At 36.4% G+C, this 16,669-nt stretch overlaps 1 long non-coding RNA gene across 1 annotated transcript; it reads right to left on the reverse strand.

Moving 5' to 3' along the window:
• Nucleotides 1–377: 377 nt before the first annotated feature.
• LOC121233381 lies at nt 378–7,914 on the reverse strand. The gene is made up of 3 exons (XR_005932674.1): nt 7,805–7,914; nt 7,478–7,608; nt 378–478 (listed from the first exon to the last, which is right to left on the reverse strand). It is a non-coding gene; the product is annotated as an uncharacterized LOC121233381 (long non-coding RNA).
• Between the last annotated feature and the right edge of the window lie 8,755 nt (nt 7,915–16,669).

The raw sequence follows: 16,669 nt of genomic DNA on the forward strand, positions 1-16,669 counted from the left end.
AACCCAGCCATAATTTCCTCCTGTTCAACAGAATTTCATTCTCAAATATCAGTAATGCTGTGCCTTTAAGGACATAATAAAATAGATTTCATCATACATGTAAAGGAGGAAAATTTTGGCTTTTTTCTTAACATAAAAATAAGCTTCCAAATCTGTCTTAGGACATTTAATAAGGACGTAAACAATTAAGTTTGGACCTTTAGTGCAGGAAGATCCTGTATTTTGTTTAGATTCATTTGCATTTTCTTTCCAACTGACCTTAGTCAAATTACAACATCAAACTTTTTATGTCTCAGACCCCGTCTGAGTTTTCTAAGAATCTGTGAAAGGTTAGAGTCTTACATTAACAGGACATACCTGGCTGGACATGAAAGCAGGAGGGGAAAAAAAGTCAGCAAAAACAGCATTGCAGATTTGCATTAAGAACTTTTATATCTGTCTCTTCATGTGGTTTCCATTCGGCACTTAAAAAGTAACTCTGCGTGAGGAAAAAAAAAAAGTTTTGTTAAAAAGTTCTGCTATTGCTAAACGAGGTCTCATTTGCATCTGCTGACAAAAGGTTTTATTAGCATAACACTGGAAAGCCAATGAAACCAATAGCAGCAAAAGAGCAAACTGTCCTGACAACTTTATTTTTGTTAATGACAAACAGAAAGAACTGCATGATCATTGTCAAACAAGCTCTGGAGCTGATCCAATTCAGTCTGGTGTCTACTTAATTTCAGTATTTCACTTCAGGAAGATCATTATTGGGATCTGAGTGTATAGCATTGGCAGTTATTATAATTTTAAAAAACCACTACAGGTTAGTTGACTGTGACCTACATTTAGTAAACCCATTCTGTACTTAATTCCATACTCCACTTACCTTCAAATTATCCTTTCCTTTGAAATTTGTTACAAAGTCCTCAATAATATTGCAACGAAGCTCATAATCATCCCAAGTTTGCTTTCTGCCTTGCCTTAAATATGCATACTACCTGAAATATTCTTGAGGGACAACCTGACTAGACAGACATACTAAAAATGCTTGGTATTTTACATAAAGTTTTAATATAAGCTTTTTCAGAACTCTGGGAAAGATATAATCTAATTCTCCTTCTCCCAGTTCATTGAGATCTGGGTTTTACTTTTCTTTCATTATGGGAGCTTCTATATCCTCATTTCTATTTTCTTTCTTGCTTTTATCCATTTGTTTCACATGAACTTTGATGCAAACTAAGAAAAGTATATTCTTGGGAAACTTGCCTATACTATCTCTTAAACTCCTCCTCTCCCTCCTTTGCAAAGATATGCAGATGTGGGAAATTTACGACACTGGTAAAACATAAGAGCAGATATATGGGGTCACACCAACAGTCCATTGATTCCCATACCCTTTCTCCAAAAGTGGTCAGACACATAACAAGGGAACAGTACAAGAACACAGCAAGCAGCTGAGGACACTCTTCTGAAGTATGCTTTCAGCTGCTAACATTTCTCAGCTTCAGAGACTTCACAGGCAGTATCCTTATAGTATGTTAAATTATGGTTTACAGCAAATGATGAAGACTCACTGAGCATGTTTACTAATATAAGTAATCTGCTCTGTGACCATGCCAAGAGAAATTTTGTCCTGTATAACTTGCATGGTACAGACTTCACAGGCATGTATTTGATGTAGCTTCTTCCATATTAAGAGAGTAAGGTTACTCTCAGGCACATAACCACCAACCTAAATGACACCCTAAGCAAGTCTCTATCACTGTAATCAGAAGTTTTCAAGGAAGTAGAAGAAAATAAAAAACACAACCACATAAAGTATCACAGTGGATAAGAATGTTTTATATCTCAATTTTATATTTAATAATCTATTTGTCTTTGAACTTGCTAACAACAACAAAGGAAAAAATGGAATATTATATTGATCTAGGACATATTCTGAACTTCATTAACAACAGAGAAATCATTTACAAAAGACCTAGCAGGGTTGTAAATGATGAAATAAATATGGAAGGAAGAGGGGGATGGAAGCTAACACAGGACAGTTGGAGAAAAAGTAATTGATGACACCAATACCTAACGGGAAGAAGAATGTATTGTCAAAGAGAGTTAATATTACTATGTATCTATATTGCAACAGTGCCTGGAAGACCTGCTGAGAACATGGCCCTACTGTATTAGGAGTTGTGTAATAACAAAATAAAATAAAACAAAACCAAAAAAACAAACAAACAGCTTGAATCCAGTCCCCAAAGACTTCTTTCTCTGACAGCAAATCAGGAAAGCATGGCTTAAAACTACATCATGTCATGGACCAAAGAGGTGGTCCTCTGCTGTTAATTACGCATAAAGTCACAGCTGTTAACAATGGACTCTTATACTGTGCCCTCTACACTACTGCAAAAATATAATGAAACAGGAAAGAAATTTAAATATGAGAATTACAAATAATTTGGGGTTAATTTATATTGAAAAATTCAGAGTGCTAAATATTAAATGTAGGGTATGATTAAAAGGTCTTTTCAACCATTGACAGTGAAAACTTGGAAATTTGAACTGAAATAAATATCAGAAGTACTTTTGAAAGGCAGAGAGAAAACAGTTATGTATTATTAACGTGAATAGAATGTCACCCTCAAGGGCAAACCTCTACAGTATTAGCATATCACAAAACAATTAAGTTGTTTTTCCCTTGTGTAACAAGATCAACTACTTCATATCCAAGAGTAGGAAATGATAACTACTTTACCAAATAGGTAGTATTTCCTCATATGACTTAGTCATTGGAACAAAAAAAAAAAAAAAAAAAAAAACCAACCAAAAAACCCCCCATCAAAATGTTACAGAATCTGTCTCAATCCCACATGACATCAAGTAGAAATTGAGTTTTGTATATAGAAAATTCCTTTTTCAACCCATACTATAAATCCCTTCCAGTATATTGTGTATATTAAAGCAGATAGCAAGAAGTTTTGCTGTTAGTTGTCTATTATGCAAATGGCAAAGTATTGTTTAATGCCTAAATAGCTTTGACTCACTTTGCAAAGACATATTTCGGTTTTGAAATTTTGCTCATCATAGGCTTGGAAACTGATTTAAAGAGAGATGTTTCTTTTGAGTTTTACTGCTGTAGTAGTTTTCACCCCTTTTAAGCCTATTTTTTTCCTGCCAAAATGCACAATTACTTGATAACTAGCAGAATCTGACTTAAACTTGTATCCTCAGTACTGACTTTCCAAGTGGCTGTCACAAATGGGCACTGGAGGGTAATTAAACCAACAAGATTGCAACAAGTGGAAAGCTTGCTTATCTTGTACTTGTCAGCATGTATATAACACAGCTTTCCTCTCTGCCAGGAGCCCCTAAATCTCTGCAAAATTGGAACCTCCTGCTTCACCTGATTGTTTGGCAAATTATTCTTGTGCTACAGCTGAGCACAGGTTTTTTGGCCATAGATTATTTCTACAATATTTTTAGAATACAAACCACTGACATTGAATTTTTTTAAACATACAGTTTTGGTGCACTGTTGTCTATCTAGCTGAGTGTCTTTATGCAATGTCCATTCCACAAAAAAAAGCGCTGTTTACTCCAACAGTTTGGATCCAGACTGAATGAAAAAAACATGTTTATTTTCTGAATCGCTAATGATTCAAAACACTTCAGTGAGGTCCATTCACTGCTATAATCTTTCATGAATACTATGAATTATCCAACAGAAGCTGCCATACTGTTGGAGGCAAATTATTAAAAGGAAAATCTGTTAGAACAAACTGTGAAGTAAACATCAAAGACTAGGGGAAGAGATTTTTTTAATGCTGAGTTTAATCGCAAGAAATGTCACATCCTCTGGTCTTCACTTAAACAAAGAAACTTCAGTGGAAGTTTTGCCTGAGAAAGCAGTTCAGGATTGGGTTTATTACAGGTCTTAGGATCCATATCAAGTTAAAAACTAGTGAGGATTATCTGCTTTGTCTCAAACACTGCCAACACTATCTATGGCTTTTTGGGGCTGCAGATAGTCAACTTTCTGAACAGCTTTTTAATATCTGATGAACTTTCTGATTCTTAAATGATATCTGCTTTTTGTGTCCTTTATTAATACTATAAATCAGTAATTATTAGGCCAACAGATTAGAAAGCAAAGTATCTGGGATCTAGTCTGACTTTCAACTGTTTGCTATGTACCATCAGTATATCACATCTTTTCCTCGATTTCCCACTCATTCACTTCACCAGTTAAGGAATACTGAAGAAGAATGCTAAGAACTGTTTACTGCTTTTAAATATGTCTGTATGGCAGCATTTTAGTTCTGCTCTGGTCATCTGCATTGTATTGTTACACAGCAACACTGTAGAAGATCTCTCGACATAAACATAGCCCCAGTAGCCCCATATTCCAATGTGAGTCAGTGAAAACCCCTGTGTAGGTTTGAAAACTGTCTACATTTAGGTACAGTGATTACAGGTTAATGTTTTTCATGAGATCCTCTGAATAAATGCATATATTAGCAAGCAAGATATTAGCAATACTGGAGTAAATGTATCTGATACATGCAACAATACTCTAAGAGTGGTTTTGATCTAATAATGTAATTTTACATGCTATTGACTTGTAATGGCCCCCAGATACAATAAAAAGATGGGAAATAAGGTGGGCAACATATTCGGTAAGGAACTTAAAAGTTTCTAAAAAAATAACAACAGCACTGCTAACTAAACTTATAATGACCTTGATAAACCAACAACCAACTACTGTCAGTGGAAAACCTCCAATAAATTCAAAATGCATTTTTGAAGATAAGCAAGATACCACTGAAATCTTGTTTTGACACCAATGCCACAGTTTCCCATCCCTCTTAAACCTTTCCAAGGCAGGATTAGTAGTGCTTCAGGTATATCAGGGAACTTCTTTTTTCTCTATACTGCCTAGTCCCATGTCTGTCCACTAAAACTGTCCTTAAGGAACTTCATCCCCTCTAAAGGTTGCAGTTCAGGATGGCAGGGGGAGCTGAGCCTGTGTCCCTTAGGCACATGCAACCCCCTACATCAACACAACTCCCACCAGCAGAACTGCATTGACCACACCAACACAGTAGCTCTGCTCCAAGTCCTTGCCAAAGAGACAGGAGCAATGCCAGCTGTAGACATAGAAGGAAATGTGTAAAGTATCAACACACATAGTTTTGGGAGGGTTTGACCATGGGCACAGAGATGACCGGGGGCACAGTAGGGCCAAACCAAGCTCTAGAAGTGAAAATGTGTTGTAAATACTTTGCTGTTACACAGCTACTACATTAAAGCCACAATACTACTGTGGTACTGATATACTATTCATCGCTAATTCACACTTGATAATCCTGTATATTCAATGAAATAGAGTCTAGGAGAGTTAAAAATTACCCATTGAGGAGGCAGGAATAGTATAGTCATTTATTCTCTACATCAACTTTGCCAGATGTGTCTTTTAATTCAACCACATAAAAGGATGATTATTTGTATTACAGCATTCACTAGCAGCTACAGAAAAGTGGGGTGGCACTTACACAGAAAACTTAGCATTTAAATAGAGAGGAAAAGATTCCTTCTAGACAGAGATCAACAGACAGATAATACAAGGCTAGGAACAATGAAACCAGTAGGAGATAGATGCCTAAGGTGGAGTGGATTCACCAACAAGGCAGAAGCAATAGCTGTGGTAGGACAGAGCAGCATGAGCTCTCCACCTTGTGGGACAGCTGCATCCCTCTCATCTAGGCACCTCTGAACATCTGGACACAGTGCCTTGCTCCAGTTCACCGAGGAAAGCGGCAGTGAAACCAAATTAATTTCCTTCAAGATCCAGCCTAGCTCTTAATCATGAGAGCCCTTCTTTTGGGGGTTGAATTTACTATGTTTAGAGTAAGAACAGTATACCCAGAACACTTGGACAAGTACGAAACAGGAGTGCTAGGACAGAGATGTACTTTTTTTCCTCTTGAAGCAGTTGCAATTGCAGTCTTTTGGTTTGGGGCTCTTTTGTTTGGGGGCTTTTTTTTGGTTGGGGTAGGGGGGAGGGTTGAAGGGGTGGGTGGGAGCTGTTAATTTGTTTTTTCACTAATACATCTGATCTGGAAGTTTTCAGGCATTAAAAAGTACAGCAAGCCAGTTCCAGATTTCTTACTTCCTATGCCACAAATAACAAAAGATACTTGTTATCAATGAGTAACCCACATCAAACAAACAAACCACTGTAGAAGGACCAGTTCTGGTAAATACACCAGACATTCACAGACATTACACAGAAAAAACCAAACCATTCAGGCACTTGATGCAAACTATTCACCAGGGCTTTATGTTCATTGTCCAACAAGTGGGTTACTAATTTATCAATATACATTATGCCAGTTGCACAAAACCTCCTGTAACTACAACTTGGTCAATAACTTTATGAACTATATATGACTTATTAAATTCTATCCTTTTATTCATATAATAATCCTCCATATCACTTGCAAAGTAACAGGGTACTCAGTGCAACTAACGATGACTGTCTCGCTGTTAGTAGAAAAATAGTCCTTCTATTGACTTGAAGGGTTTGGGATGAATAGGTTTCCTAGCAAAATGCAAAAGCAAATAGTTTGATCCCTGTCTTCCTGAAACTCACTGTGGAACAAGTGAGAGATTTTGCCAGATGAGATTAATAACTTCATTTGGAATTATTTATCAGCACTGATCTGAAAAGCTTGTTGATGTCAATCTGTACCTCACTGCTCAGGAAATTATTAACTTTTTTTTTCACTTCCCCTTTACCCTTAGCTTTCTTGCCTTTAAGCTATATTAAAAAGTTTATCAGCATAACTTCTACATTTAAATCCTTCTCCACCAGCAGCATGCTTTCAGTCTCTGTAATTTCCTCTCAGTAAAACGGTGATTAAAATTGTTTGCAACAGCATTCCCAACCTGTTCTCATTGGTTCCTTACTTAATGCCAGAATAACTGATAGCTGAAGTGCTATATTCTCAGTCTTCATATGTAATATGAAGATGCCAAATGTTGAACAGGTGGTTTCGATTCATTATACAATTTACACAGCGGCTCACTCAGCCAAAATTCAAACAGAAAGGTAATGGACGTGTTATATCAGAATACTGAAAATAAGGAAGCAACAGCCAAACCAAGAGTAAAATTATTTTGCAAATTCACTGAATGTTTCTTTAAGTTTTAAGATGGTCTCAAGTTTGACCCTGCCCCCTGCCTTTTTTTTTTTTTTTTTTAAGGCTTGAGCTCAGTAAATATTTCAGCATCAGCCTAACTGGGTATCTGCCACAGAGCAAAGTTTAGGCCCCAATTGATTATGTTTACTCAAACAATGCAGTAAAGAATCAGGTCATTAAAGTAAAAGAAAACAGATTGATCACCAGATATATGCTAAGACAGAGGAAGGGACAAGATCATACTTGGACTTCATGCTTCTACAACATACTTGTCTGAAAAAATGAACAAATAGGTCTACTTTTTCTAGAAATGTTTCACTCTCTTCTGGAAAAACAGTAGAAATATGGAATCCTACATTCCCATTCCTGAAGAGATAATGTTTCTAGTTCACTTGGTCACTTTTAGAGGTTGGAATCTGGATAATGAGTGCTGTCAAGAAAGGAAATTCTCTGACATTAAGTTTGGCAGTGAAGTCTCAGAATTCCCAATCTCTGCAGTGTGATGCAAGTCTATGCTTTTCATAACAAAAATTGAGAATTTTGAAAAGGTACATACAACTATATGTAGCAGTACTGCAGTAAGTGTTACAACTGATTATCTATTGACATTTTTATTATGTTCTTACCCCATGACTGAAGTGTTACTCAGCCATGCTGCTCCTGTTTCAAGAGAAGCCTTCTTAAGCACAATTCAATCTTCAATTTTCCAGCTAAAAGAGAATTATACTCACCATGATCAAAATAGAATAAGGGAATCAAAAAACATTACTGCTGCTCAACATTGTCATTTGCCTAAAAGGTGAGACAATTGGTGGGAGGTGCTTTTTTGTAAGGCAAACACAGCATAGCTGAAGTTAAGAAAATTAATGGCTCAGGAGCTAGAGCTGGAGGGAACACTTACAAAACTGTGTCAAAGAGAAAAAGGCAGATGAACAGCACCTACAATGAAGCCCTACAATGAAGAATTCTATACCTCTTTTAAGGTATAGAGGCTCTGTTTCTACTGTCTCCAATGTATCCACATGCATTATTCATCCATTGCTGGTCAATCTTAGTCGAAGTAGTCAAAGTTGTTTGAATTCCTTTGGAACTTATCAGTTCACCTATGCCAATATGCATATGAGGCATTTATTGAACCACAGACTGTTACAAAATAATTATTCTTATATAGTTTATTATACTATATAATCCTTATTATAAGCAACAAGAATGTACAATATTTACAACACAGGATGAATTTCATTATTCTGAAGCCAATTTTGTCCCTCTGAATTTAAGGAACTACAAAGTTTTTACTCTGAATCCAGCTCACTTAGTACCTACAAAAAAGAACAAGTGGTACATTTTCATTGTTAATTTAAAAAAAAAAAAAAAGTGTTTCTGAGTCTTTGAAATAAATATTGTTCAAATGAGTCAGATAAATTCACATTAAAAACAAAATTAATACTGTTCATGGTATTTTCTTAATTGTTTTTCTATGTGAATACTTTCCGGGTTCCACCCAACATCAGGATCTGGCAAAGATATTGAAATAAAGCCAGGAAGGACACTTTCATGCTCTTTCCAGCTCCCATCAAGCTTCTGGCATGCAACTTGTTCAGTCGTCTGTGGGACGAGAAGAAGAAAGTGGCAGTGAAAAGAGCATATGCATGACAGCAGTTAGTCAAAGTCAGCCCACTGAGGAGACCAATTATGACATTCAAAGCAACAGAAATAAGTGGAAAAGAAAAACACATCCTAACCCAGCGCAGTCATCCTAGGATGTGATCTTTCTGATTTTGCCTATTGTTCTATAACATGAACTGGAACAAGACCTAAGCCTTTGGCTGTTTTGTGCAACAAATATGTCACTAACTGACATTTTGAAAACACATTAGCAAAGGTCCATCTTGGATATCTTCATAAAGCTGATTCTGCATGATGTTGAGTGCTTTAGTCACCCTTGAGTTCATCGGAAATCAAAAATATCCAGTGCTGCTTTGGAACAGATGCTCTTAAGAAATGTTACAAGAAGAGCCGAGAATTTGGTTGAAAACAGGTAGTAGTCTGACACAGCTGCTATGTGACAACTCATTAGTGGTTTCTGACTGCTCCAAGGAAAGGTGGTAGATATTTATTTGGAATGGACACATCTGGAAACAATTGGATCATAAAAAAGGCCAAGAGAAAAGTGAAATAATAAAGCATTGTGCATAGTTGTTCAACAGTTGAGCTCTGGTACAAAATACACTTGATGTTCATTTTCCTGTAAAATAAGAATACAGGTGAAAGGAGTTACTTCTGTTCTTTCCCTTCCTGAATACAATGAGTTCATAGTGGAAAACAAGTAGCAAAATATTCATTACTTTTTGACTTACAGGTGCAGAAACTCAGCTGTCCAACAACCCAAGTAAATCCTCCTTAAATTCAGCCTCCTTCTTCTGTCAACAAATCAAGATGGTAGTTTAATGTCCATTTTCCCTCTTCATGGGAACTGTACAGTGCCCTTCTGCAAGCCCTTCTTTACAGAAAAAGCTCATACCAAGAGAAACTGGATTTGTGCCTAAACCCTCTGTGACAGATAAGATGATTATTATTTTTTTTCTTTACATTAAATTGCTCCTCTAAGAAACTAGGTGGACAACTTGGAGAGGGGTGTCAAAGACTGTGCTTGGCAGATACAAGGCATGATTGATGGAAGAAGACCAGACGGATTACAAGATGCAGCAGGCCAAAGAGCTCCAGCAGGAAGCTTCATATAGGGAACAGAGTCACTGAATTGACAACAGTAAGGACAAGCCTGCAAAAATAGACCAGGCAGGAGAATTGGGGAGGAGTGGGAGCAGGGGAAATCTTTAAACCTGTCATGCCTCTCCTTATCAATCACTTCTAATTTACTTTATTCAAAAAGTTAATTTTTTTTAAATTTTTTTTTTTTTTTTAGTGTAGTAAAACCTAGCCTTGAGCTTAAAAACATTTGAGTCCATTTTATGGAAATCATAGGAGGTCTAAGGCATGCTAATACTGACCAATCTTTGGCCTCAAAGCCTTTTCTTAGTTTGCAAGGATAACCTTCTTCCTTAAAGTGAGAGAAAGACTACAGTGAGAAAACAATTCAGAAAACAGTATTTTTCCTCAGTTTTTCCTGAAGTTCACCTTTTCTTTTCTTTCTTTTTTTTTTTCGCCACCTGAAGATATAGATTAATGAAGAGATGGTAACTCCCATGGAACAGATGTTCTTCTACAGCTGAGGAAGGTGATACAGTACAAAGATAAATAATTTTGTTGTCTTATAAGATGGGGGGGAAATCATACATCTAGCTTTGTTAGAACAAACAAAAGCAAGTATTTTTATTCCAAAGCATCTCCCTCAAAGTGTCGAGATTTTCTTCCATGGGTCAGTTTTAACATTGCAACTAGTAATTTTCATCTGAGCAATAAGATTTTTTTTTTCTTTAAATAAAACTTTTCGTTCTTCCCTTTTCTCCCCGAGGGTTCATAGAATAATTTAGGTTAGAAGACACCTCTGGAGTTCATCTGATTCAGCCCCCTGTTCAAAGCAGGTTACTCAGGACCTTGTCCAGCTGAGTTTTGAATACCCCCGAGGATGGAGATTTCACCTCCTCTCTGGGCAACTTTTTCTAATATTTGACTACCCTTGCTGTGAATACATTTTTTCTAATGACTAAAAATTTCATTTGTTGCCACTTGTGTCTGTTGCCTCTTATTTCTTGCTATGTACCTCCAAGAAGTGTTTGTCTTCATCTTCTCTAAACTATCCCTTTAGATAGCTGTAGATGGACACAAGGTCTCCCTTTAGCCTTCTCAACAGCTGAACAAAGGCAGCTCTCCCACCTCCTCTTGCTTCATGTGCTCCAGTCCTCTGATGGTCCTGGTGGCCTTCCCCTGGACTTGCTCCAGTATGTCAATGCACAGCCACACTTGTCTCATGTCCTCCTTGTCTCCTAGGAACGCCAGGTCCTTTTTGGTTTAGTTGTCACTTAAGCCTAAAGCAAAAAAAAAAAAGGAGTTAATATTCGTAAGTTTAAGTAGGCATTCTGGTGAAAGATCCTAGTGTTTTACTTTACCAGAGTCTTCGAACTCATATCAGTTCTCTTCCTGAAGAGCTTGGATTTGGTCTCAAATTGTGAAAAGATGATTGGGCAAAGATTCAAAGAGTCTTACAAATGCCCTTAGAAAATAAAAACTACAATTATAGCACTCTTGCATGTGTTATTGGGGCTATTCTACCATAACCTTGCATGATGAATAATAAAACAGGTATCTTTACTTCTCAGTCCAATGTTGCATCTTAATAATCTAATTTTTATGGAAAAATGAATTGACTCAATGTGAGTAATAAATAAAAGCAATAATTTCATTTGCTTCATTTACAAATAACTTCGGGCTGAAACCAAACTATTTAAACTGTTGTTTAAAAAGGTCAGCTAACCAATATTTATTATAGCCGAGGAACTCTTAGCTTACATAATACCAAGACACAGGAGGAATTTATAAAGAAACTCTTTTGGTAGAAAGGCCTTCTGGGGAAAGGATTATGCTGTCCTCATCATACAAAAAAAAAAAAAAAAAAAAAAAAAAAAAAAAAAGTCTCTTATTCATTAAAAGATTTAAGCAGCCTTTACAATATATTTTTTAAACATTTTAATTGCATTAAATTCCTGAATCAGAGAAAACTATGTATTTTGTTTGCTTATTTAATTTTGCATGTCATGGAACAAATAAGTTCTCCCAGAGTTAATTATCAAACAAAACTATGCTATTCATAGTAAAACTAATGGATCCAGGTGGTGTTCATGTAAATCTCTGACCTCCTCCCACAAATATATCTAGCATTACTTGTCAAGATTAATCAAATCACCTCCTCAGACCTTGTTCTTAGGGTAAATGACAGTACAGTCTTCTTTCAAGCATGGAAAGAGTATAGAGGAATTAAAAAAGTTTATAAATCTGAAGACAGGATGCCAAATGTACTCAGCATTTGTTTTTCATCACAGGATGCCTTATTACCATTATATTTTCTTATCTTGCAATGTTTTTTTCTTCTATGATACTGAAAGGCTGCTAGGTCTTTAGCAGACTGCTTCCCAGTTAACTCAAATAGGCAGCGTTCATTTCAGCAGGCGTGGGCAATGTACACCAGCAATAAAACAGCCATTGAGTTCTCTATAATTCTTATCACTCTCAACAATTTGATGTAATAACAGCCCACTTTGTACTGTTTTTGTTTTGTACTGATTTTAAAATGTTATCTTTGAGTGTCAATTTAAAAGCATGAATAAGTATAATATCCTATACACTCTGAATGGATTTTCCAGTATATTGAATACAGAGAAGAGGGGTATTAAGTTCATGCACTTCAAAAGTATACAATAGTTTATCTGTATTTTTATATAGATTTTTAGAGAGACTTTATATAGATTTCATTTTTTCAAATTTTTTAATGTAGAGATTTTTAGATGGATCCTAATACTCTACATGTCTAAGATGGCATAGAATATTCTGTGGCAAAACAAGTTTGTTTTTCAGAATTAACAGCACATTTAAACAATTACAGTATTCTATACAACACAGTTGATATCAGCTTGTGTACAAGATGACTATGTAGTAGGCAATGATATGATACATACATCCACTTGATATGAATATCAATGTGATTCTATACATACTTCATTTTTAGCCAGCTAACGATCCACTCTTCAAATGGCAACCCTGTGATTACATGTGTGTGTGTGCCTGAATACAAATACATACAAAAGCCTTGAAACCATCTGAAAAATGGGCACCTTCAAATTTGGGTGGTTTTGGAGTGCACTCCCCCACCCTGCCTTTCCCCTTTGGGCCTATTAGTAGCACGAAAGGCGACATCCAAATCCATACTTCAGAAGTTTCAGGATTTTAATAAATGGCTGTAACTAAGGATTTATTCAAAGTACGGTATTAGGTTAGCAATGGAAATATTCCTTGTAAACAGTGCTTGCAGTGCAAAATAAAGGCTTTGCTTCCATCAAACAGGAAAGGTATTCTGACCATGGCAGGGACAGGAGTTATTTTATTCCCCATCTCTGTCTACGTGCACCTACTTTATACTGTTACAGCTCTCTGTGTAACAAACAGTAACATCACACTGGCATAATAGAGTACATAGGGCCCATTATTTTTATATAGAAGTTGTTTACTTTCTACATGTTTTCCTACCACCAGATAACAAAGTTACTTTGGTAGGGGCTGGACTGTTTGGTTACAGCAAGCCTGCTACTCCAAAAGAACCACAGATGTGCACACTTAACTTGGGTTACTCCTTTTGAAAGAGAGGAAACTTACTATGAGGCAGTAGAAGCAAGAACTTGCACACACAAGCAATTTCCAGGGGGCAGCTTGCTCTCTCTGTGTTAACATCACTGTTTTCCCCTACCAGTTTTTGAGTTTGCACCATTGACCTCTGTGAGTGAATCAGCACTTTGCTTTTGAAGACACTTTGTATACTACAAGTTGCCATGCCGCCGTTACACTTAAAAACATTAGTAAGAAGAATACAAGAGGGAGAGTCACCCTGCTTTATACAAAACACTCAAGGATTTTTTTTTTTTCAACCACAATGACGAATAATTTGCAGTTTATGAGCAAGAATTTTCCAAAAATGAAGAGTTCCAACCCTCTCCCAGCAACAAGAAACACAGCAATCAGGGCTGGCAGCTGGCATGCTAAATTTCAGCTGCGTAAAATTAGAAATGCCTCACATGAGGGAGCTTAGGAACCAAATTTGCCTAGCAAAAATGCAACAATTCTGTGTACAAACACTTCTGTTCTAAGAGTTTTTAAAGTCCCTCACTACCACAGATATTTATTTCCATCTTTATAAACTACATTGAACTATTTTTTGTTCAAAGCTTGTATTAATATCTTGTTACAACAAACACTAATTGTCCTAAAGTATTTTTTTTTTCTTTGCAATTACATCTTCTGTTAGGATTAGGTAAACATTGAAACTAAATGTCCCTTCCATCTTCATACACTTCTTGCTGAAATCAAGGTATGCCTCTCCTAGGTACTCTTGTTCATCTGACATTCACAGCACACAGTTATTGACACTAGTTACTGGAAATCAGCAAAAACTGCAGGTGATCAGCTTTCAAACACAAAGCCAAAGCTGTGTATTAGAACCATTCATACGTGTGCATTTCACACTTGCCAAACAAATGCATAATGGATAATACTGATTAATAATAAACATATTTTCAAACTTTTAATAAGCCATTACCAACAATGGTGGGTAAACAAAAATTTAAACTTAACAATAGTGAGCAGCATTGTCTTTTAAAATAAGTTAAAAGAGCTAAAACACAGTTTAACAGTTTTAATCGTGAAACAAGTTCCCACTAGAATTGCCTGCCTGTCTGTTGTTTATGATTTCCATATTCCAACAGTTTTTCTGTAATGAAGCCACAAAACCACCAGGCATTTACCCCCGTTGGCTTTTCTAGAGTTCATAGATCCACCAGGCAGCATAATCAGGAAATACGTTGTTCCTCTTTTGACATCATTAGCGTGCTTATGTTCCCCTCAACCTTATAAGGAATAAGAATTTGGTCACAGCTGAATGCTTCTGCAGGTCACATTCTTTTGCCACTGCAGTCAGAGTGACATACACAATCTGGGAACTTCTCATTCAGGACAAATTATAGTACAGATGAATGTATTCTGTAGAGGAACCTTCCCGTGGATCAACTGTATACCTTTGTATAGCTCCTCCTGCTACCTATGGTATTTCACCTGGATACTCCTACATCATGTCCAGTTTTGTCTACAACACCTTTCAAAGGCACGTGCCTTTTTTATGAAACAAGAGAAACTATCACATCTCTAGGTAATCTGTTCCAACTGGTAATCATCCTCACTACAAAATACATTCTTATTTCTCATTTGAATTTCTTTGACCAGTTTTGAGACACTATTGCTGTCTCTCTCTAGATCAAAGATCTCTATTTCTTCCCAGCTTTAACCTAACTTGGGCACTTCTCAGTTTCTTTTTGAATTAATTGAATGAATGATAGAGCATTTCAGTGTCTTTCTGTAAAATGTTTTCCAGTTCTAAATTTATTTTGACCTTATTCTGATTTTTTTTGTATTCTTCCCTCCTGTGCTAACCTAAGATAGAATCTGATGCTAATCTTCCCAATTCTGTAGAACAACAGAATCCCCCACCCCTTCCTATTGCTGCTCCTTTTCCCTGTTTATAAAAATTATGACTGCAGCAGCCATTATAGTCTCACTGCAAATAAAATTTCAACATTTTTCTCACTACAATGCCATAATCCCTTTTAGTGTTCTCACCCTACAGAACTTGCATGCTATATTAATCTTCCCACTACTGGAACCACAGCCCTTATGAGAAATAAATTATGAACTCACTGGCTCACATAAAAAAGCCAACCAAACAAAAAAACCCAAACCACCCCCCCAAACAAACAAACAAAAATATTTTAAAAACCCAGAAAACACCCATAAGATGAGCCTCATTGAAGATTTAAAGAAAGTTTGCTGCTCGTCCACTGAGCTTGGTAACTATCAATTATGAAACAATAAGAGCTATTAAAAAGTCATTATCTGAAACATAAGAATCTTGCATATTGTCATTGCTCTCTGTAGAAGAATGGTCAGCTTTATTTTTTTAGAAGGTAAAAATCTAAACCAGGGCTATGAAATAAATTACTAGAGCTTATAGTTTTGCATTACAGTAAGACCACTTTCCAAGGCTCACCTTGTAAGTTATTTCATTTATTCCAAGAGGCAAAAATCACATCATCTCTTCCAAAGCTCTCCATGAAGCTACAAATATCTCGATACTATTATCAACTAGAAGATGAACTACAGCAATGGTGTTTAAAAAATAAACCCAAAACACCACACTGTCTCTGATTCTCTTCCCTATAATTTTTAGCAATAGGAATAGAATTAATATCTTCTAATCAGTTCCTTATTCTGTTGCCTTGAGCATACAGGTGCCTGAAGTGCAGATGAAACTTAGAGTTCATACATGCTTTAAGAGGTCATGTGTTTTGGGGATTGTTCCTTTTTTCTTCTTTCTAGTAATCTACAAGACTCCTGGCTATAAATTGTTCCTCCTAGCAATCATATGCCATGATTTTGTTGGCTATTTTTATTCATTAATACCAGCTGCTTCACAGTGCCTGGAGGTAACAGAAAAAATATGTATATGTGTTTTAACCATATGGTAAAAAGGGATGAAGGCCTTTTATGTAGGATAATCCATATACCCAGGGTAAAATTCACTCTTATGCAAAGACCAGGCTAAAAGGCCTGTTCTCCACTTGAACCTTCAAGGACCAACAACGCTTCAAGTTTCTGAGCCAAATGCAAATGTGTACATTTGCATTGCTCCCATGAAGTCAGCAAAGCAACACCTGTTTCCATCACTGGGGATTTTCTGATCAAGTGGTAAGCAAGCCTTTATTAGCCTTCTGTACAGG

This window comes from Aquila chrysaetos, chromosome 1 (assembly GCF_900496995.4).
Source record: "Aquila chrysaetos chrysaetos chromosome 1, bAquChr1.4, whole genome shotgun sequence".
In the NCBI taxonomy this organism is placed as follows: domain Eukaryota; kingdom Metazoa; phylum Chordata; class Aves; order Accipitriformes; family Accipitridae; genus Aquila; species Aquila chrysaetos.